The 21,505-nt window shown below is 43.4% G+C and overlaps 1 long non-coding RNA gene across 10 annotated transcripts in view; it reads right to left on the bottom strand.

The window, feature by feature from the left end:
* LOC125334804 overlaps positions 1-21,505 on the bottom strand; it is a 116,272-nt gene that overhangs the window by 20,506 nt on the left and 74,261 nt on the right. For 5 of the 10 annotated variants that reach the window (XR_007207239.1, XR_007207244.1, XR_007207243.1 and 2 more), the window contains 4 exons: positions 20,502-20,595; positions 11,100-11,947; positions 8,981-9,042; positions 4,627-6,249 (listed from right to left, as the gene is read on the bottom strand). This is a non-coding gene — a long non-coding RNA (uncharacterized LOC125334804). Of the gene's footprint in view, positions 1-4,626; positions 6,263-8,980; positions 11,948-14,520; positions 14,565-20,501; positions 20,596-21,505 lie in introns of all 10 variants that reach the window. The other 5 variants (XR_007207241.1, XR_007207245.1, XR_007207247.1 and 2 more) reach the window with 5 other exon arrangements.

Raw genomic sequence — 21,505 nt, 5'->3', positions numbered from 1 at the left:
AAAAAATCTCAATTCCTGTTGGTTCTTAGGAGAGACACTGAAGGAAAAATAAACTCCGGATTTCAAATTTTCTCTCTCAAAAAAAGAAACCTTATGGTTCCAATAAAATATTTCTTTAAAAACCCAATAGATTTTTTTTTTTTTTTTTTTTAAATCATGGTCTTTGCAGAGGATATCTTTTTCTCTGTTCCTTTAGAGAGGAATAACAATGGGTTAATTCCTCACCTGCTGGAGCAAGAGGAAATTATGAAATGCCAATGGCCTGGGTTCACCAAACTGAGTCTTCTTATAGCACATAGGAAAACAGATACATACATTTATATTGAGTGGGTTCTTACTGAATTTAAGGCTGCAACTTTCCCAGTCCAGAAATGAAACAGAGAACAAAAGGAACTGGGAAATGATCTGGAGGTGAGATTTTCTGAGCAGCTGAGGACTCGCCTCTTACTCCTGCCAGGATGTCCCTGACACTGCTACAGCCATGGCCAAGAGCAGAGCATCTTCCAGCTGTGAGAGGGCTGTAGGAAGCTCCCTCACCTGGCGCTGTTAGACAAGGTCTAAGAGTTCTGTTAGGTCTGACCTTAGCCTTGGGTCCAATGTCTTTACCACACATCTCAGCCATCAGCCAGGGCTGCTAAGATCCCTCCAGTCTGCTGACAATGACCTGCATGTAAATACCCCATTCCTTTGGGACAGCCACAAGGCACTGAACCCTCATGGAGACACCCATGGAACGAGGCCACCCAACCTGAGCAGTCACTGACAGCAAACCCACCCTCTTTATCTGAGGGTCTATTTTCTGCCCAGCTATTAACAATTTCTGTGCTCCCTGTGCACATTTCCACACATAGCATAGAATGATAACATAGTTGGAAGGGACGCATCACAATCATCAAGTCCAACTCCTGGCCCTGCACAGGACACCCCAAAATTCCCACCCTGTGCCTGAGAGTGTTGTCCAAACACTTCTTGAACTCAGACAGGCTTGGTGCTGAGCAACAGCCCTGGGGAGCCTGTTCCAGTGTTCACCCTCTGTAAAAATTTCTTTCCTGATCCTCAACCTAAACCTCCTCTGACTCAGCTTTTCAGCTTAGACAGAAGTATTGCACTTGTGGGTTGATCTATATAAATACCCACCTTGGGCTGCTCAGAGGCTTTGCACACACAGATGGAAGAGTTTGTGACCCTTGTAGAAAACCTGAACCATGAATATTTAGTCCACTTCCTTTTACTGTTGCTCCTCTGAATTCTGCTTGGGGTTAGTTGCAATATTGCAGTCCAGTAAGTACAAAAATAAGTCTCCAGATCCTTGAGTTCGTTTGAGGAATCTTACTTTGGATAGAAAATTGATGCTGAAAATTAAATACCTGAGTAAAAACCCTTGGCAAAACACGAGTGCTGGTGCCAGGAAAGAAGCTGTATTGCTTAACATTAATGCTATAACTGAGACAAGGCAGTGATATTTCCTGGAAAAAGCCTTTGCACAGTAGCCTACATTGAAAAGCTGGTGCTTGGCAATAGGGGCTGCCTGTCCAGAGCAGATGAAACACACAGTGACAGTGTTGAGCTTTGGGCAGCTCTTCCACAGAGGAGAGGACAGTGCCTTTAGTTGGTGTAATGACCCTGGATTTGAACTACGTAAATACTACCAAAAAAAGTGAACAACAAACAAACAGTACATAGAAAAGATCCCGCTCCAACCCCAGCACTGGCTTGCTTGTCAATCCCAGGCCTGCATGGGATCCATGACAAGAAGACAAATCTAAATCTGAAATAAAAACGTGCCAGTGGGACTTTTTACAAAGGTATGCACAGACAGGACAAGGGGGAATGGCTTCAGACTGAAAGGGAGTAGGTTTAGATTAGATATAAGGAAAAAATTCTTCCCTGGGAGGGTGGTGAGGCCCTGGCACAGGTTACCCAGAGAACCTGTGGATGCCCCATCCCTCGAAGTGTCCAAGGCCAGGCTGGATGGGACTTGGAGCAACCTGGGATAGTGGAAGGTGTCCCTGCCCATGGCAAGGATGGAACAAGATGAGTTTTAAAGTCTCTTTCAACCCAAACTATTCTGTGATTCTATGACGGTTCTATGATTCATACATTAAGCTGCTCCAATGATTGTTCTAAGCCACAATGTTTGGTCAGTAAGGAACTAATTTGCCCATATTTTCCAAGTTCATATCTGCTTCAGTAGGGCTCAAAGACAGAAATACCTCAAAATCCAGCTGAAAGTATAGTGAATTCCCCTTCTTTTCTCTCCTACCTTATTTTTTTTTTTATAAAAGACCGTGAGAAGAGCATGGCAGTGAATATTATTTATGGAGCACCTAATAAAAATGCTGTGGGGAAATAATTACTGGAAACATCTGACTGTGTGACTGTAAATGCCTGGGCCCCAGCATGCTGATTTAATGGACCACTGCTCTAGTCTGTTATGCCTTGTGCTACTGACTGCAAGCCCCCTGCCCTCCTATTAAACCCCTCACATCGCTGCTAGATCAGGACTGGATTCTGCAAGGTTTGTGGCAATTTTCCAGAGAGGGATAATGTGAGCAGGGGTGACTGTGTGTTCACAGGGAGGCCTGGAGCCAGCCCTGGGAGAGAAAAAAGTGCTTCGTGAAGAAATCACAGTGAAAACCTGGAGTTTGTGGTTCTGGGACTGAATAATTTTTCATAATCCAGACACCAGGTGCTTTAGGTATTTCTGAAAGTCACTGGTTAGATGTTAACTCTTCCCCTTTTTCTTTTTTCCAATCCATTTATCATTCACAAGCCACCAAACGTTTTCATTTTTGGCAGGTTTTTTTCTCTTCAACATCCCTTTATGACCTCCTGAACCCAGTGGTACAAAGCCATGCAGCCTCCCTTCACAAAGGGCACTTCTTACTCAGAAATCCTGGCATCCCCTCCACTGTTTCACAGAAAGATGCAAAAATGTTAAAATTCACAAAACACCTTGTAAGTGACATGAAAAACACAAGGATTTGAAGTTCCTGCTTTCATTTGCAGAAACAGTCCTGAAGAAAGACCGGAGGGCTATCATTTAACTGCTACTGCTGACTTGCTAAATGAAGAGGAGAAAGTAAAAGGCAGCTCACTGCCACATTGACAGCAAGAATAAAATCACATCCACTCCTTCTGAACCCAGCAGTTAGCACGTTTTTTCATTTGTTGTTTTTTTTTTTTTCTTTTTTTTTTTCTTTTATTTTTTCTTTTTTATTGATGGTTTTAATGTACTATTTAAGTTGGAGCTAAAACAGACCATGGAACATTAAATCACTACCAAATGCAAATTTACCTCTATATCTGAACTCCATTTTCTCCTACATTTACAAAGCAAAATTCTACCATTTGAACTGTAAGCTCCTATTGCATTTAATGAGAGGCAGCAAACTCCAGACATTACTTGGAATATACATGCACTTATCTTGTTGTTACAGGTCTCCCTCGCAGAACTAAAAGAGAGCTTTAGTACCAGACAGTATCTCTCCGGGGTCATACCCAATGAATAGTGTTTTTTGAAAGGATTATTTCAAAGGAACGCTGAAAAAGAATCTAATGACTTGCAAGCTACAGGATTGCAGCATGGGAGGAAGTAGATAATGGAACATGACAGCAATGCATTTTTCATAAACCCAGTGATTTCTATCATAACGAGAAGCCCATCTATAATTCGGAGAGCTCCCCCGCAGAAGGAGACCTGTGCCATTGCAGAAAGTGCACTGGAGTACGAAATGAAACAATAATGATGATGATGTTACTGATGAGTCCCATAGCTCTGTCTTCCCTTCTGTCTCACTGAGGTTCAGGCAAGAGGAGCCATTCCAATCCCCCTCTGCCTCGGCATCACTAACCAGAGAAGCTCAGAGCACACGTCAGAGACCTCGTGATAGATGCGAAGCCCCAGAGAAGAGGCTGCTCTTTATCTGCTGAAAGTTAAGGCCTGCATCTGCTCTCAATTAGCAGGCAATTACGGGAGTTGAAAACAAACCTGTTTACATTGGCTATGAAGTCTAAAATAATTTGTGAGATGTCAGGGCAGGATATGAAGATGTTAATGATCTAGTTTCTGTACTTTGTTGTGTGCACTGTAGTATCGCATCTTCCTTCCGTGGCTCCGCGTACAGCACTGGATTGATTGACTTCTGGGAGGGAGAGAAACCCCCAGAGGCTGCTTTGGATGGGAGGAGAAGTTGTGCTTACAAATAATGTATATGGGAGACCTCAGGACAAGGGATTCTTTAAAAAAAAAAAAGGGGTGGATGTTCATTGTGAAATAATGCCATGTCATGGATTACAGCCTTCAGAGGGTTCAACCACAATTCCCATAGTAAAGGCCCAGCCTGTAACCTCCTGTGAGCGTCAGAAACACTGAAAAAATCCGAAAAAGGCTGTTTGCAACTCTTTGCTGGACTTATTCCTCCAGCTCTCCCCTCACAAAAACCCACCCAGGCAGGTGATCATGGCACGGGGACGCTCTTTGCCCACTGAGACATCTAAGGACAACTGTGATCTCTGAACTTCAACCTCACATCTGAGATAGGGTCCTGCTTATTTCTGTACCATTTCCTCACAAATATCTATTTACACCATTAACTCTTCCAGAAGAAAGTTTTCACCACTGACCCCTCATTTCAGCAGCATCACCAGGGGGAGGTTGCTTAATGTTCAGCTTCTTGGCTTCACTTGGGTCATTTCTGGGCAGCCACATGAAAAAAGGTTTGCACCAACATTTATTCTCCTTGGGCAGAAAATGAAAAGCAGCATCAGCGTCCTTTGTTTCTGAAATCACAGAATTCGTTTCCATCAGCACAATACGGTACAAGAAGAGTGGAATTGATGAGGAAAGTGCAGAAACACCTGCCTGGAATGTGCATTTTGTACCTCATTTAATACAATCAGTACATTCTTATTGGCTGCCCACATTAATTCTGTCAAACTTGCAGCGGGGCTTATTGCCATATTGACCTTATATGACACAGTCATCACATCTATCTTTGAGCCACACAAAAAAAAAAAAATTCTAGTAAATAATCCACTCCAAGTTGACAAAATTAAATTTTTACTGTTCCCACTAATGAATCCTGTTACCGTAATTATTTATGTCATGTAAACAGAGCTCTGAATTCACCCTGCCCTCAACAATTCAAAAAGCCAGAGAACAATAAGTGCACCACAGGTGCCACTGTGCCCTCTTGTGTTCTCCTTTGGGCCATCTCCTCTCTTGTCCTCTTGGCCTTTTTCACCACATGCTATGGATCCAGCTCTAATAAGAGCCAGGTGCCCAAGCCCCCAGGCTACAAAATAGCTTTAATTACAGTATTAATAGAATTCTGCTAAATCAGAAAAAAAATCCCAAATAGGTCAGTATTTGTGGTTATATTTTTCAATGTCCTGGTGCTTGTTTTCTTTGCAATTTTATGTTTCTTACTGGCATTTATAATGCCTAAGAGACATTCCAGAGGCCAAAATAGAGGTGATCTGATCTTCACATGATATTCCTAACTTTCCACAGAAAGAAATAACAGGAGGAGATCAGATCTACATTATACCAGCCCCAGAGGTACACCCTTGAGTCTTGACCTCCTTAGATGAAAAGCAGAAGAGCTCAGTATTATTAGTATTTATTGTTATTATCTTAATTGCTACTATTATTAAGCAGCCCATGAAATATATTAATAAAAATAACACAAACATAGACATTTGAAACAGAAATCCAAGCACAAAGAAAAGACACCTCCTATTTACCAAATATTAAACTAAATTCCTTTAATATTTTCCATTAATAACTCCTTCAGATGCATACTGCATGAGTCAGTAAATACTAAAGGTTAGGATGAATGTGGACAGTATGGGAATGCCAGCTGAGCTCCTCCTTGGTGGATACTTATTATTGAAAAAATTTAAAGAAAGGGGCTCTGTTAAGAGGAAAAATATTATACTAAAGTAGATTCTGTAGTTAACATTCAGATCAAGCCACTTCAGTTCAAAAGCTGAAAAAAATCAAACTGTTGCTGGTCCATTTGCTGGTGGAGAGAGCCTGCAGCGGAAGGAGAGGGAGCCACAGGCTGACAGCTCTGTTCCATGAAGGCTTGGAAAGACACTTCTGTTCTGCAGGGTGCTGGAAAGAAAACTCTTCCAGAACTTTCACAGCAGAAGAATCATGGCCACGGGCATCACAGCTCTCCTGACTGTGCTCCCCCCATGCAGCCTCGCCATGGGGTGCCAGTGATGCCTTGAAGTGGCTACCTGAAAACAGAGGCTACACAAGGTTAAGAGAATAAAAGCAGGTATTTATTTGAAGGGCCTTCGAAGGTACACCTTGGGCAGTCAAGAGGCTACACCCAAGATGGACCCCAGGTCACAGGATTTTCACACTTTTATAAGTTTGGTCCATTTGCATACCAAGCGTAATTCTCCAATTATAATTTCAGACAATGATATAATTACCCCAAATTTGTTCCCCCTGTCCAGAGGCTCAGTTTACCTATTTCAGGGCCTGGGACAACAAGGTGTCCTTGAGTTCAGGCCCAGAGAGGGTTTGTTATGTAACAAATAGATATAGATATGTATATCTAACCAGCATGAGAGAACAGTAGCTAACAGTCTGTATGAAGTTTCAGAGCTACACACTAGGCAGTACAGGATATGAAAAACATAAACGCTAAAACCTAAGGCATCACCAAGAAGGGATCTCTCCTCCAAGGCTTCTTCATGCCAGACAAGCCAACCAACATCCTAACATCCACTTGCCAAATCCTGTCCCTTCTGCTGCTTCACCCCCCCTCACCACCAGCAAAACCTGGTCAGGCACCCAACCCATTCTAAGCACCCTGGGATAGTGGAAGGTGTCCCTGCCATGGAAAGAGAGGGTCTTTAAGATCCCTTCCAACCCAAAGCTTTCCATGATTCTGTGATTCAGCTGGTGACCATGCAACGAGCTCAACACTTTCACTCCCAGCTCTATCAACTCCTCACTACCAGGAGTAGTAAAACTTGTTTTTGTCAGTAAACTACAGCGCTGTGACTCAGCCCCTGACGCACAGGGTGCAGTCACCGTGTGTACAGTAACACGGTGCCATATTTAGAGTTTCTGACCATAACCACACTTGCAAAAACTCCATTAGATCAGCAGCCAGTTTCCCGGACTCCCACTCCATGTTTCTGACTTCAGGAATTCAGATTATTTGTCTTGTACCAAATAAAGTTGCTTAGGAGATAAAACAGTAAGAAGGAAAAACAGAGGGGCCTGACAATCAGCTTTAATCTCTTCTGTCTTGAATAGATAATGCTTATAGAGGAAAACAGCAGATAGTAAAGACAAAAAGAAAATAGCAGCAAATTGAAATCTAACGTGAAAATAAACCTTTTCCCTTGATTTTTATTTTTAAACTTGGAATGCTATCCTTAGCAGCACGTAATTTGCAGAAGTGTTGTCCAGTCCTCATTAACTATATTTGTCCTCATTAAAGCTGCCTGCAAATATCAGCATAGGCAGAGGAGAAGACCCACAGAGGAAGGTGTTTGAGCTGCCTTCTGCACTCAGCTCTCAGGAGGGAATGCTGCAGCTGGCTTAGTTCAAGATATTTTTTTTTCCATAAAGAGCAGGTTTGCTGTAGTGTAAAGACTCTCTTATGTAGTTTCCTTTTGTTGGTTTTTTTTTTTTTTTTTTTGGGGGGGAGGAGGGGTTGTTTGGTCTTTTGTTTTGTTCATTTTTTGTTTTTTGTTTTTTTTTTTTAAATAACTTCAGGTATTGCTTGTAGGATGAAGAAAGTCAAGAGACTCAATCACACAGGATGTTTTGGGATTAGAGAGGATCAGAAGCTCATGCTTTCATTGCAAGAGAGGGTGTTTAACAGTGAGACCAGATGAGATCAAAGATACCTGTCCTGGGAAAAGAAAGGCAGATAAACATCGTCAGCTAGAGAAGGTGACGAGTGCTGGGACAGGGGATCTGGGACATATCAGATAACTCTGACCTAGGTCCCAAAACATCTCCTGCCTGCAAGGAAAGGGAGGCCTATACAGGTGTATTTATTATTTTGTCTATGCTTGTTTCTTTCCCATGCTATTTCAGAGAGAATCACCTGCACACAGCTGCTCCCAGGGAATTGCAGGGATAACACCTGCAGGGTTGGGAGTCTAAGAAGAAAAGCACAGACATCAAGTCCAAAAGGTCACAATCCTGTGGTTTTAGGGCAGCTGCACCACAGAGCTTCACTGCCTCGAGTAATCTGCCAGAGAGAGTGTCCCTGCAGATGAGACCTGGCACAGAGGCCAGGGGAAGTCTGGAGTCTGGGAGAGCTGCCCTGGAGAGCAGCAGCTGAAGCCTTTGCAGTGTCCACTCATTTGTCCATTGTCGTTGGCAGAGGGCACAGCACGGGCACAGCACTGGCACACCCCGGTCAGTGCAGCACTGAGTGACCTCTGCATAGCAGAAACCAAGTCAATCCACTCTGGAGGCAAAACTGGGTTGGAAAACTGCTCAGCATATTCTTTTCTTTATTTTTTAGTCATTCTTCTAATGAATATACACAGCTTCTATGAGGATGGGGTTTTGTTTTGTTTTTGTTTTGTTGTTTTTTTCATTTTTATAAAAATAATCATGGAATGGTTTGGGTTGGAAGGGATCTTAAAGATTATCTAGTTCCAACCCCATGCCATGGGCAAGGATGTCACCCTGTAGATCAGGTTGCTCCAAGCCCCATCCAGACTGGCCTTGGACACTTCCAGGGATGGGGCAGCCATAGCTGCTCTGGGCAACCTGTGCCAGGGCCTCACCACCCTCACAGGGAAGAATGGCTTCCTAACAAACAATCTAAATCTCCCCTTTGTAGTTTAAACGATTGCCCCTTGAAAACAAAAGATAACAGTAAAAAGGGTCAAAAAAGGCAATTGGCTTTTGCCCTGTTTGGTTTAGTTTAAGTGCTGGGTTTTGAAGAACCCTCTTCTATCAACAGCACTAATAGATCCTACTGACCTGATTCCTTTGGGTCCATTTCCGGGGCAGGGGAACAGTTGTGTCCAGTTATCCAACTGGGACTGAAACAGGAAAAAAATCAGAACTGTGACAATTAAGACACCTGGCAACATTGTGATTTTACAGCAGACCCCAGAAATCCTTTAGGTGGGCTCCCTCTCCTTCCCACCCTCTTCACTACAAAAAGCCCAGAACTCCTCTGGGTCACCCGGCAGCTCTCTGGAGGCTGGCAGCTCCAGGAGAGGGGGCTGGCTGGCTCTGGCCTCTCTGTTTGTTTTCTGGGAAGTCAGGCTTGGTCAAGTGGAATGAATCTTGTGTTCATTTTAAGAAAGTTTATATTTGACTCCGGTAGGGCTGGGGAGGAGGTGAATGATAGGAAGAGGAGGGAAGGACCAGAGACCTTGTGGGGCTGCCCCCACAACACCACAAGCAGCCGCATGGCCAAGGCAGCAAGAAGATGAAGCAAAACACCAAAATCAAACATTCCTGTTGTTGTTTTTTCTTTCTTCAAAGCTGAGAGATGACTCTGAAGCTAAATCCAGCTCCTTCTCCACAACTGACCTTGTAGCTCATGAAAAAATGTAAACTAAATCCCCTACTTTTAAAAATCATCTTCTAAACTGTGGAAAAAAACACTTCCTAACATTGCAGCACAACCTGACGCATCCTGCAGTAACAATCTCTATTTGCTACCCACACCTTGTGGAACTCTAAGTCTCATCTGCCACTGCTGCCTGCAAGACAAAGCAAGGGGATGCTTTTTTCATGCAGTTCTTGGAGCCATTCTGCTGGGACAAGGCACAGAGTGGAAGTGGAGAAAGCAGCTGAACTAGCCTGGACTTTCACACCAGTTTTGCACAGTTGTATGAAGCACTTCTAAAGTTTTTTAGGCTGTATCCTCAAAGCAGGATAACAGAAAGAATTGATGCAAATCCGCGGCTTTGCATCTTTTGCAGGGCATCATTCCCTGCTCGGGAACTGTGTGGAAGGAGTGTCAGCAATCCTGCCTTGGCTGCTCGCAGAGGAAGCAGTAAATGGAGATGCTCTGTGCAGACTCCGCATTCCCCATGCGGTGTAAACCAAAACCAGTTCCTGCAATTCTCTGCAATAATATAGAAGGTTTGCTGGCTGCTTCTCCCATCCGTCTCCTGTGGGTAGAGACTCCTGGCCTCTGAGGAAATCGAGAATGACATCCTTCTAGATTTATAATCACAGGGATTTATAAAATACAGTGTTGTTGTTAGGTGCCTCGGAGTGAAAGGGGAAAATAAATAAATAAACTACATGGGCGTCGCCACCGGCAAAAAAAAAATCTGATCTCAATCAACCAACCACATTTACTACTCTGCATCCATGGCCAGGCTCACTTCATAAACCACCCCTGTCAGCCCTTCATTCTTTCCAATACTTCTTAGGAGCATCCATCTTCTTCAACACAACATCCCTGATTTCAAAAGCCAGACACAAATTAATTCCGGGAATCCTACGGCGGGGAGACATTAAAACCCATTTAGAGGTTTCTGTGGAAGCCTCTCTCCATGCCTATTTCAGGCAGCTCAGCCCCGGCGTGGCTCACTGGAGCCAGCCTGGAGGAGCAGGAGGTCACAGGTCTGTGGCGGATTTCAGGATATTCCAGCCTGGGATGAGGCAGCCACCAAGGGGATGTCTCTGTGGAAGGCTGGGAGGAGGACACTGGGCAGATCTCTGTTGTAGGAACTAAATTAAATATTTATTTCATTTTCTTTTTAACTCCTTCATTCTAAGTCAAGGCATTAAATCTCATAGGGTTCTTTTCCAGAGACCAGCTGCCTTCAAGATTTCCATTACAGCTCTCCATAGCTGGGAAGAAGAAAAGTGGAATAAAAAGGAGGGGCAGTTGAGCCTGTGTTCAGAAGAAATGTGCCTAACACATCTCCTGGGGTCTGAAGAAAGAAAGAGGCTTCCTATAGATTTGGAGGGTTAAATTACCCCTCAGTGTTAGGCGCTAAGAAGCAGCTCTCCTTCCAATGTGTAAATATTTATTATTGTTAAGTATCTCACTGGTTCTCTTTTTGAGTGGCTGTGTTAAGGTGTGCAAATGGCTGGGAGGACAAGGACAGGGACCTGTCCCCTGACTCACCTGGCCTGCAGTCGGGAGGGTCCACAGGTCACACATCAGCTGCACCACAGTCGCCGGGCTGCACTTTAGCAGCTGGCACAGAGCATTACAGCACATTTTCTTCTCTCTAGCTCATAAAAATCATGCATTTTGTCAATAACCCCACCTATTTTTATATTAACTTTATGGGGACTTTTTTTTTCCGGGTATTGTCAAACCTTGCTTCAGACAATCCATGGGTAAAATAAACATTTCCTGAAGATACATTTCCTTCCTTTGTGCTTCAGAAGAGGAAGAACACCTTGTCCTAAGCGGATATGGTGAAAGGTTTGGGTTGTTTCAGGGAATTGACCATCATTTGGAGCTAAGCTCACGCCTTCATTTGTGACTTACCTGCTATTTTTAAGAGCAGAGAAGAGCACTCAGTGTCATGTCCACCTTTTAGGGTTGGTGCGGCCAATACTCAACAATGGCCTCCAAACTCCCTGGATCCACACCCACATCTGCAGTGGATGTTGCTGAACACTCCCCATCTTCAGCAAGGACCAACCCAAAACGTCAGCCCAGCTGATTGCCCCAGCATTGGGCTGTGTTTGAACCAGCCACTGATGCTATGATTATATTGGTTTATGTCCCTTCAGGAACTACAAGCTGAAGCCAAAGTGTCAATTGGTACTCAGGGAAAATAGTTGGTGATGAAAAGGATGAGTTGCTGTGTAACAGTTGACATCCTCCTCAAACCAACAGCCAGCATTTGGGATGAAGGTGGCAAAACTCTCCAGATATTCAGGTGTTGTGATAAACAAGAAACAAAGCCTATTCCAGCCATCTGGAGGAGCCAGCCCAACCACAAAGACACAAAGGAAAACCTGAAAAAGGAAATAAAAACTTATATTCAGAGGGGACTAGTTCTTACCAGTATTTCTCCCCCCAATTATTTATATGATATTGTAGTGTATATGGTATTTGTAGAGACAGAACAAAAGGGAATAATTTTTAAACCAAAAGAGAGTAGGTTTAGATTAGCTATTAGGAAGAAATTTATCCCTGTGAGGGTGGGGAGGCCCTGACACAGGTTTCCCAGAGCAGCTGTGGCTGCCCCATCCCTGGAAGTGTCCAAGGCCAGTCTGGATGGGGCTAGGAGCAACCTGGTCTAGTGGAAGGTGTCCCTGCCCCAGGGGAGTGGAATGAGATGGTTTTTAAGGTCCCTTCCAGCCCAAACTTTTCTGTGGTTCTGTGATATTTCTGCATTGTGGGAGTCAGCAAAGTGAGATTGCAAAGCCAGTGCAACAAACTGATATTTTCAGGCCAGACAACAATAGAATAGATATTTTTTTATGGGTAGAGATGGACAAAAGAGTATTATTTAGAACCCCTGGAGGCCCAGGATTCAGACAGCTCATTTTAGTAGATTTTAGAGCTCCATTAATGTTTTCCTTTGTGTTAGTCAAAGGACAAGACTTGTTCTTGCCTATTATAGAGACCTATAGCTTGCCTTTGGCAAGCCCACTTCAGCTGGTTACATCTCAGTTTCCAAACTACACCAGGAGAACAAAGAGAGCTATCTGCCTCCTTACACACCTGGGGCTAAATGATTTTCGACCATAACAGACAGGAACTGCTATTAGAAATCTGCCTTACAGACCATGTCTATAAATGCTTGAGAAGACAGGCTCACAAGCAACAACTCAGGGAACAGAAACTAAATGCAAAGGAACAGAAACTAAATTCTTTGAAAGATCTATAAGGAAAAAAACACAACAGATACATTAATTATTTAGCAAAACTCAGATGTCCATTAATGGCCACTTAGATGGTGTTTTGGCAGGATATCCTATTTACTGTACCGCTCTTGTATGCCTGTATTTGCCCATTTTGCTTTGGTGTGTTTGTGAGTCATTTCTGCTCCTGTACACGGGGTGAGGCTCTGCAGCTCCCCAGCTTGTTATGGGCACTCCCTATTACCATACCAGCTCCAAAAGCCAGCACCCAAAAAGCCTTCCATGGACCACTGAACAACAAAATCAAGCCATCAGCCCTGGGAAGAAAGGAACTGTGGCAGGTATTATTTTTCTTCAGCTGTAAATCAGTGAAGCCTCATTTTACTGAAATGCAGGATCAGATCTTTGTCTCTGCCACCCAGCAAAGCTTTGTAAGGGGACAGAGATCAGGATCTGGCCAAGGAACACAGAAAGCTTGGAGAAGTCATATTCCGTGCTCTTGGGTGCCGCCTGCAGGCTTTGGAACTTCAGGTTTCAGACCCACATTGAATGTAGGCACTTGTGGAATAAAAAGGGGACTTATTACATTAAAATTCTAGAAAAATCAAGGCTTGAAAAGATGAGCTTTTTTTGAATCAGTTTTGAGTAAGCAGAAGATGAGGTGGACATTTTTTTCTCACAATGAGTCTTCACGATGATTTAAACTCCCAAAATAAAATTTAATTAACAAGCCAGAGGGCCATAAACTCGAGGAGATCAGCCTGGGAGGAAACACATCCAGGAATATCCCCAGATGTTGCTCTCTCTAACACAACATTCTGCTTTGACAAGGCCTCACAGACTGTCAGCCACACAAGTGCCTTTGAGGATACTCATTCCAGCCTCAAAAGGTAGACCACATACAGAGACTTACAGAGTTGCTGCTATTTTCAAGCTCTTTTTTCCCTTTTTTTTTTTTTCATTCATTTTTGTAATGCTTCATGCTCCTGGACTACAGAAGTCCAGAGGCTCTGGCCTCAGTGCCCACAGACAACCTCATCAAAGTTGTGATAACAGAGCAGGATGGGAATGTGCTACCTGGTCACACGGATTGGAGCTACCTGCCCATGGCCAAGGGCTCTCCTGGAGGTCTGGCATCATTAGTGCCTTCCTTCACCCCTTTGTTCTCTGGCTTTTTCACGAGACCTCGGAACGGTTTCCCAAAAGGCTCAGCATTTGTTCTGGCAGCTCTCCATATTTTGCTTCCTCGCAGTCCTCTGGGTCTGAGGCTGCCGCTGCCTCCCCTCCTGCTCCCGGTCCCACCACTTCCTCCCCACGTCCCGTGCCTGAGGTAGGACTCAGCTCATAATGACCCAGTTAAAAAAACACAGGTTATTTGTTTACGGAGCACATTGCACTCTCAGAGTGCAAAACAGCTCAGAGGGGATGTGGAGGCCCCTCCTTGGGTAAGTAAAAGTAGTTTCTGATACTCAGCTCACTTGGGCTGTGTTGGGGATGTGGGATTTGCCCTGGGACTGTGTGTGCAGGGGCTGTAGGGAATGGCAGCACCTCCTGCTCCCCAGGAGAGCCACAGGGGATCCATCAGGGGCATAGGAGGGTGTGGGGAGGGTGACCGAGTCCCTTGTATGACCCTTTGTCTGTTCTGAAACAGGTGATGAATAGAAGGTACAACAGAACGGGAAGGAGTCAAAACAATTTCAACAGGGGAAAAATTGATTTACCTTTTCTGATTATCTCAGACCCAGCCAGTGTTGGATGTTTTGACCTGTGACATTGATGGCCATCAAAATGTAGCTTTCAAATTCCTATGTTCTTATTAAAAAAAGAAGGTTGCTCTACCCACCTTCTCCTATCAATATATACCCATTTCTATAAAGAAGAGTAGGCTTTTTCAAAATGGATCCATAATGGTTTTCATGGTTTTTTGCCAGCTTGGTTCAAACTTCAAATACTGATTTGGTTTTAAAATTTATAGAATCATACTAAAGTTGGAAAGTTACTAGTTTACTGGTTGTTTGAGTTTTTCTTCAAACTTTATAACTGGGGGTTAAATGTCTTGTATAAATATAAAAGAAGAATGAAAAGAATAAAAAGAGGGAATAGGAAAAATCAACAAGAAATACAGAAATGGTAAGTCTGTAAAAAGACTGTATTAATTTTAAATCTTTTTTTTCCCCAGAAAAATGAAACCTTTTACTACTCTAAGAATTTTTCATGGAAATTGCTGCATTGTCCACCCGACTACACTCAACTTAAAAAAAATTGTACTTCCAGAACACATTTTAACCATCACTCATAAAATACGGTCTTTCCTCCTTTTCAGTGCTTCCTCTCATATGTCAAGTCTCTGCCAGAAGTTCAAGGCCCTTCTCACTGAAGAAGAAAAAAGGGAATGAGACAGAAGCGAGAGCGGGTGTGAGCGAGATTGAAAAAGGAGGAGACAGGAACAGCCCTGACACAGCAGAACTGGGAACAGTTCAGTGTCCTGCTGAAAATCTCCAGAGCGAGCCACGGAAATCCATCAGTGCCCCGAGTGCCTGGCCAGTTGGGGCTGATGGGGCACATGGAACACCAGCTGGGCAGGGAGCCAGCTGGCGGCACAGCAGAGCTCACAGGGATGCTGTGCCCAGCACTGGGAACGTGCAGGAAACAAAACCAGCAGCAGGCACTGCACGGGTGCAGCCCTGAGAGGTCCAGATGCACTTATGGATTGACATTGGGCTGGGCAGGGGGAAAGGGGGAAGAGATGTCCAGCTGGCGATTGCCAATTAGATGTTGGATTTTAATAGGAGTCTGAGTGATATGTTGTTTCTGGTTTAGGCTGAAACTTTTCTCTTACTGCCTTTTCCTCTAGAAAGGAAAACACCAGCCAAACCCTCTAAAATATTGCCATTCTTCCTATTAGGAGACTTTTCTTCTGAAGGAGGAAGACCTAGATCTAGAAGGGTTTAGGGAAAGCATTATGATTTCTTTTCTCCTCTTATAGAAATCCAGAAACTTGATTATTAACATCCATGTGAGAATGTGTGGGAGCAAAGAACGTGGATTAAAGGTCTATCTTTAAGGAGAATTTTTTCATCCACAGGATCCCAGTGAACTCTCCACCACCACTAGCACTAATTTTACTGGAGACCTACGAGCCCACAGTGAGTAAAGAATAGGCAAGACACCAAAAAACAAGGTCCAAGGAACCAAACAATGTCAAGAACTCCAGTGGAGGGGATCTCTGTGGGTAAGCACAGTCTACCTGGGCTGGCTCCAGCAGCATTCCAACCAGTGCCAAGCCCTGTAGCTGTATCAGCACAGCCCACATCTGTTCCTTCAGTGTCAAAAATCTCCCTTTTACCTCAGCTTGTTATGGATCTGGTCAAGCCTGGTCTTCTGTTACTTTTGAAATCAGCAAGAAAAATCTAGTGTGGGAGAGGATCAAATCTATTTCCCTGTCTCCAGCTTCTACTAAATGCCTGACTATCCTCGTGCAATGCAACCTGAAGGCCTCCACTCTGACCACAGTCCTATTCCTTCAGCCACTTGGCTTATTCTCTGGTGTTTGTATCCTGGAGTCCCAGCAGCAGCAAAAACAGCTGCCAACATCCTGGGAATATCTGCCTTGGAATCTCAACTACTGTGTGAAGCTGCTGCTCTCCAGTTTGAGATTTGTGTTTGCAAAGGAAATCTGTCCAACAACAACATCGAGAGAGGAAAAAAGGAGGAAAAAGGGCTTTATATAACAGAATTAACAGAGCTGTTGCAATAGTAACGTGAAGTTAACAGGCAACTTTTCCTCCTCCTTCTCTGCTCCCACCCCAATCTCCTCCTCTAACAGCAGTTTCATTTGTTTTTGTTTCCAAGCTTCTTTTACTGGCCACTCACACAGCCCCGCTCCCTTTGTCTAATTTGGATCTCGAACTTATATGCAACAGATTCTTGCTGTAACTGTAAATCTTTTTATGGCCCTTCTGCCTCTGAACTGTAAAAGCAATGCCACTGTAAGCTGCCTAAATGGGTCATAAATCCACTTAGCGCACCGAATGAGAAAAAAAAAAAAAGATTTTAAGGGAAAGAAGGAAAAAAAAAGGCAAACTAAGGTGGCTGGAGGGACACAGGGGAAAAAAACCAAGAATGTACTTGCTAAATGGAACCAAAGTAACAGGAGTCAAAGGGAAAATATGGACACTGAGGTGGGGGGAAGGATGAAATAATGTATCTTGGTGGTAAAAACAAACGGCTGCTGCAGGGCTGTGCAGTTCATTAACACCCAGCGATTTACGGGACGACATTGGTTGCCCTCTCCACTCCTGTTGGCACCGCTGGGATCTGGGAGCACCAGGAGAGTCTGTGAGCCTGCTAGCAGCTAATAGACTCTTTTTCCACTGGGTGGTCCAGGGACTGGTATCTGGGTCTAATTCCAGCTCTTTTGCACTGCCTGACTTCCAGGTTTAGTCGTGGCTCTGTGTCTTAGTTTATTCCATCCTGTAAATGGGAGATAAAGATATTCCCCTTGTTTGCAAACTGTTTTGAGAGCTGCTTAAATGCCACCAAGGAAGGGGCAGAACCAATTCCTCTGGCAGTCAACAGCAACAGTTTAATTTGTTTCTGTAGAAGCAGAGCTAGCCCAAAATGGGCCACTTTTGTCTACGTAATTTATTGCATTTATCACCATGGTATCTGAGCTCTAAGAGTATTATCCAAATTCCACTGAATTCACCGAATGTCTTTCCACTGCTTTCAATAAGTTTTGAATTTGACCCCAAAGTCACTAAAAAAACCCAAACCTGAGGAATATGTCAAAAGAATGTAAGTGGGTGTGAGTTGAAATTGAGGAGTTTGGAGACGGGAATATGCAGAACAGTAGCTATTTAAAGACCAAGTTCGCTACTGAGTGTTCCCTTTTAATAGGGTTATATAAATACATTCCCGTCTCAATACATGTGGAAAAACAGGCAGTGAGGTGAGACTCTATTGCTTTATTTCTTATGGGAAATATTGTGCATAGCTGAACTACCTCTTCCCCTTTCCTCACCCACCACCCACAGTCCCTGGAAGCCTTCAGCAGCTGTGTATGGTGTGAAGAGGCACATCCGGCAGCACTGAGAGAGTTAAAAAGTTCACAGCTCTGCCCTTAAAATAAAGCCCCTGTTTTCACTGCATTCTCACTTTGCCTTACAGACTTGATCTGAATTTTGTCACTCAACGTGTCAGAATGGGAGGGGAGACTGGTTATGCCTTTTTTTATTATTGTTATTATTTTATTGGTCTGCTTCTTTGCAAGGAAAAGAGGAGGGGGGAAAATGTTCTTGCTTGGCTTTCTGTGAAGACCAAATGAATTTCAGTACAGCTCCCCCCCCAGAAAGTCACCGCCCAGGTGGGCACCAATGGGGATTTCAATTCCCATTCTCAGGACAAAAAGCCAGTGATAAAAGAGAACTGAGAGGTGAAGCCTCTCTTTTTCCCCAGTACCATGTGTGCGGTGCGCTGGCCGATAGGTCAGGAGATGCTGATACTATAACTTAAAAGAATACTATTAAAATGATGGAAATCTTTGCCTATGAAAGGTGGGGACTGCACCTGGATAGTAATCACATTTCAAAGGAAATCCATCTGGTATTTTATTGCTTATTTTCTCCATGCACTTTGTGTAGAAGAACAATATAAGGGCTGGAATATTTCATATCGGGAGACTTCCAAAAAGCTGTTTGCTTGGTCAGGCCAATCAGCTACACAGATTTCTGCAATATTATCTCAGTTAAGGGCAACAATTGGAATATACTTTCTTTTTTAAAAACCTTCCTAAAAACACTGGCACAGCTCCTTGGAGCAGGCAAACTCCATCAAACTCTGTGGTGCTCATATACAGAAAAGTATGGAAGTCTTCAGTGTCTGGCAAGTTTTACAACTACAGCTGAAGTCAAGGGAATCTAATTTTTGCCATCACCAGAGCAAGAGCAATCTGCTGCACTGAGGACTGAATCCTGCCCGCATGTATGGGCTGGGCAGTGGGACACAGATGTCACAGGGTGCAGCACAGGACAGTTAGGAGGCAATCCTTTGGCCAGGTGAGAACCAGCTCCAAGAAAAGACTGTTCATGTTTTAATAACACCAAGCTAGAGCTGGACTGGGCCTGCTTGCAAACTGTGTCTGCTTGCAAACAACCATGCCTATACATTACAAAGAGCACATTTTCAAAGAAAATCTATATAAAGTCTTTAAAGACCCTGAGAATGCAGCAACAGTCTTAAAATAAAATCGCATACAGGCAGAGCGACCTGATGACAAGACAACCTCTCCTTCACTGCCAGCTCAAGTGATTTTGTTAATTCCTGTGAATACATCACAGGTCTCAAGATGACTGATGCTTTCATTACCACCTTGGCCTCAGCCATTAGATGATTGTTATGAACCTCAACTTTCATTTTCAAAGTTTTAGCTGTCACCATTCAAATGAACGACAAAAACAAATTTTAGAGGGGAAAAATGTAAGGTAAACCCTACAGAAAAGCAGAAGACAATTTAAAAATATTATTATATTATTTCTTCTATGTCTTGAACTTTTAATGATGATGATGTTTGATGGCTAGAATAAAGGTTACTGGCTAGCTGACAACAGCAATGTTACTGTAAATGAAACCCATGCAACAAAATTTGGCTATAACCCACACTTGCTTTAAATTTGTGCAACCTCTAGTACAGAACTAGGAAACAGTCACAGATTTAATTTACTTTTCACTTCTGATGCTCTCTGCATATTGTGGGGGATATGGTTTTGGCAAGGAGTTTGCATTTATTAGCACATATAAATATACCAAGAATGTTTAGTCTTGCTGTTAAAGCTCAGATCTAGAAGACAGGAATATGTCAGAAGCTGAGTGTCATTTTTAAAAGCAAGCTTCAAACCCATGTATTTCTCTTGAAATACTTTACAAGTAAACCAAACGCACCCAAAAGAGTTCAGAAGGCAGAAATTAGACATAATGTGAAATATTCTTCTTAAAAAACTATTTCATTATTTCTAAGATCTGGAAAACTGATTCATGATTTCTAAATATTTGGAATTGCAAATACTGCTGTTAACTGCTTGTCATTGTTTCACATAACAACACCCGGGTGCAAGGACAGATTTCTGTCTCCCTAACTAAATAGTGGAGAGAAGATTTATTGAAATATTGTGCAGAGCCATACTTCAGCAGCCCAAGTTCAATAACAGATGCTGGCAATGGGTCTCCCTGCCCATTCCTGTGTTGACATCCCTGCAGGCATCACAAGACCGAGCATCCCAGGGCACTGCAACATGTTTTGGAAGATTCAGGTGAGATATTTTGCTATGAACCATCCTGTGTGACCCTGGCATAGATAAGCCCAGGTCCCTTGGGAGAAGGGTAACATCACACTGGAGAGAGCAACATGACAAGAGATATTAAAGATATTCTTATTTCTGAAGTGTTCAAAAAGCTGTTTAGAAGTGTTATAGTTCAGAGAAGCCCTTTTATTCTTCCTTAAGCAGGTTAAAAAACAAAAGAGATTTGGATGAAGATTTGTGCCTAGCTCTGAACTGCCTCTTTATTTCTGCTTGCTTTTTTTTACTCCTTTTGCCAATGTTTAGGATGAGAACAATTTATTTTGGAGTCAGCCTCAAATTTCTTGTTCATTTCAGTTTATTTTGGATCAGATTCCTAAATTCATTTACATCCACACACAACCTACCCACACTACTGAAGGGAAGAAGCTTCCTCCCAGCTTGAGGAGAACCTGCTGCCGACAAACTCCTTCTCCTCTGGACCATAACCTTTGACTCCTCCTGTGGGGGAGAAGGGAGAAATGCAATCAGCTACAGAATTCCAGTAGGTCCCTCTGGGGTGTCAGACATCCAATTTCCAAGCAACCATTGAAAAGTCCATATGGAATTTCATTTTTAATATGAAGCAACAAGGAACAGGAAAACCTAGCAGCGAACACAAGCCGTGTGTTACTCCTGCCTGCAGGCTTGGGACAGGCTCTGAGCCTTTCCAGGTGCTCTCCTCTGCACAGAGCATGAGCTGTGGAGAGCTTCAGCACGCTTGGGGTGCTCTTACACTTTGTTTTTATTATTTTAACTAAGAAACTAGCTGCTTGGTCCATTTGAGGAGGGTATGGCTTTGAGACAGATGTGGAAATAATCTGAAAACATGAGGGTCAGGCAGTGGAACACTTCCAAGATTATATGAAACATTAAGCAAGTGAATGGAGAACATTTATTTTCCCATCTCACATCCCACCTTAACATTGGATTTCTCAGGCTTATCTTCACATCTGCATTATAACTGAACACTAATTGTGTTTTCTTCTGTGTTTTTTCCTGTAGATCAAAAAAGTTCCAATCTAGAGCCTCCCCTTTCATACCAAAGAGTTGTTTTTTTCACCTCTGGCATCAGCTGAGCAGCCAGGAGCTGGCTGCAATGCCAGAGACACTGATGGACTGCGGGGACACGCTGCAGCCCATGGACCTCTGGAAATGAAGATGAAATGAGGCTCCGTTGTGTGCAGCACATTGATAAGATTTTGGCCCCCATTTCAGTGTGACCCAGTAGGTTTAAATTGCTTCATTTCTCAGCCAGCCAAGAGCAAATGGGTGGTAGATGTGATATGGCTGTTCACTGGAAATCACCCTTGATTGATTTACCTTCTCCTCCTCCGCAGTGTATGGGCTCAGTATGTGGCTAGGACACATA

This window comes from Corvus hawaiiensis, chromosome 17, assembly GCF_020740725.1.
Source record: "Corvus hawaiiensis isolate bCorHaw1 chromosome 17, bCorHaw1.pri.cur, whole genome shotgun sequence".
In the NCBI taxonomy this organism is placed as follows: domain Eukaryota; kingdom Metazoa; phylum Chordata; class Aves; order Passeriformes; family Corvidae; genus Corvus; species Corvus hawaiiensis.
The sequence above is the reverse complement of the archived record's forward strand: the minus strand, read 5'-3'. Positions and strand labels throughout refer to the sequence as shown.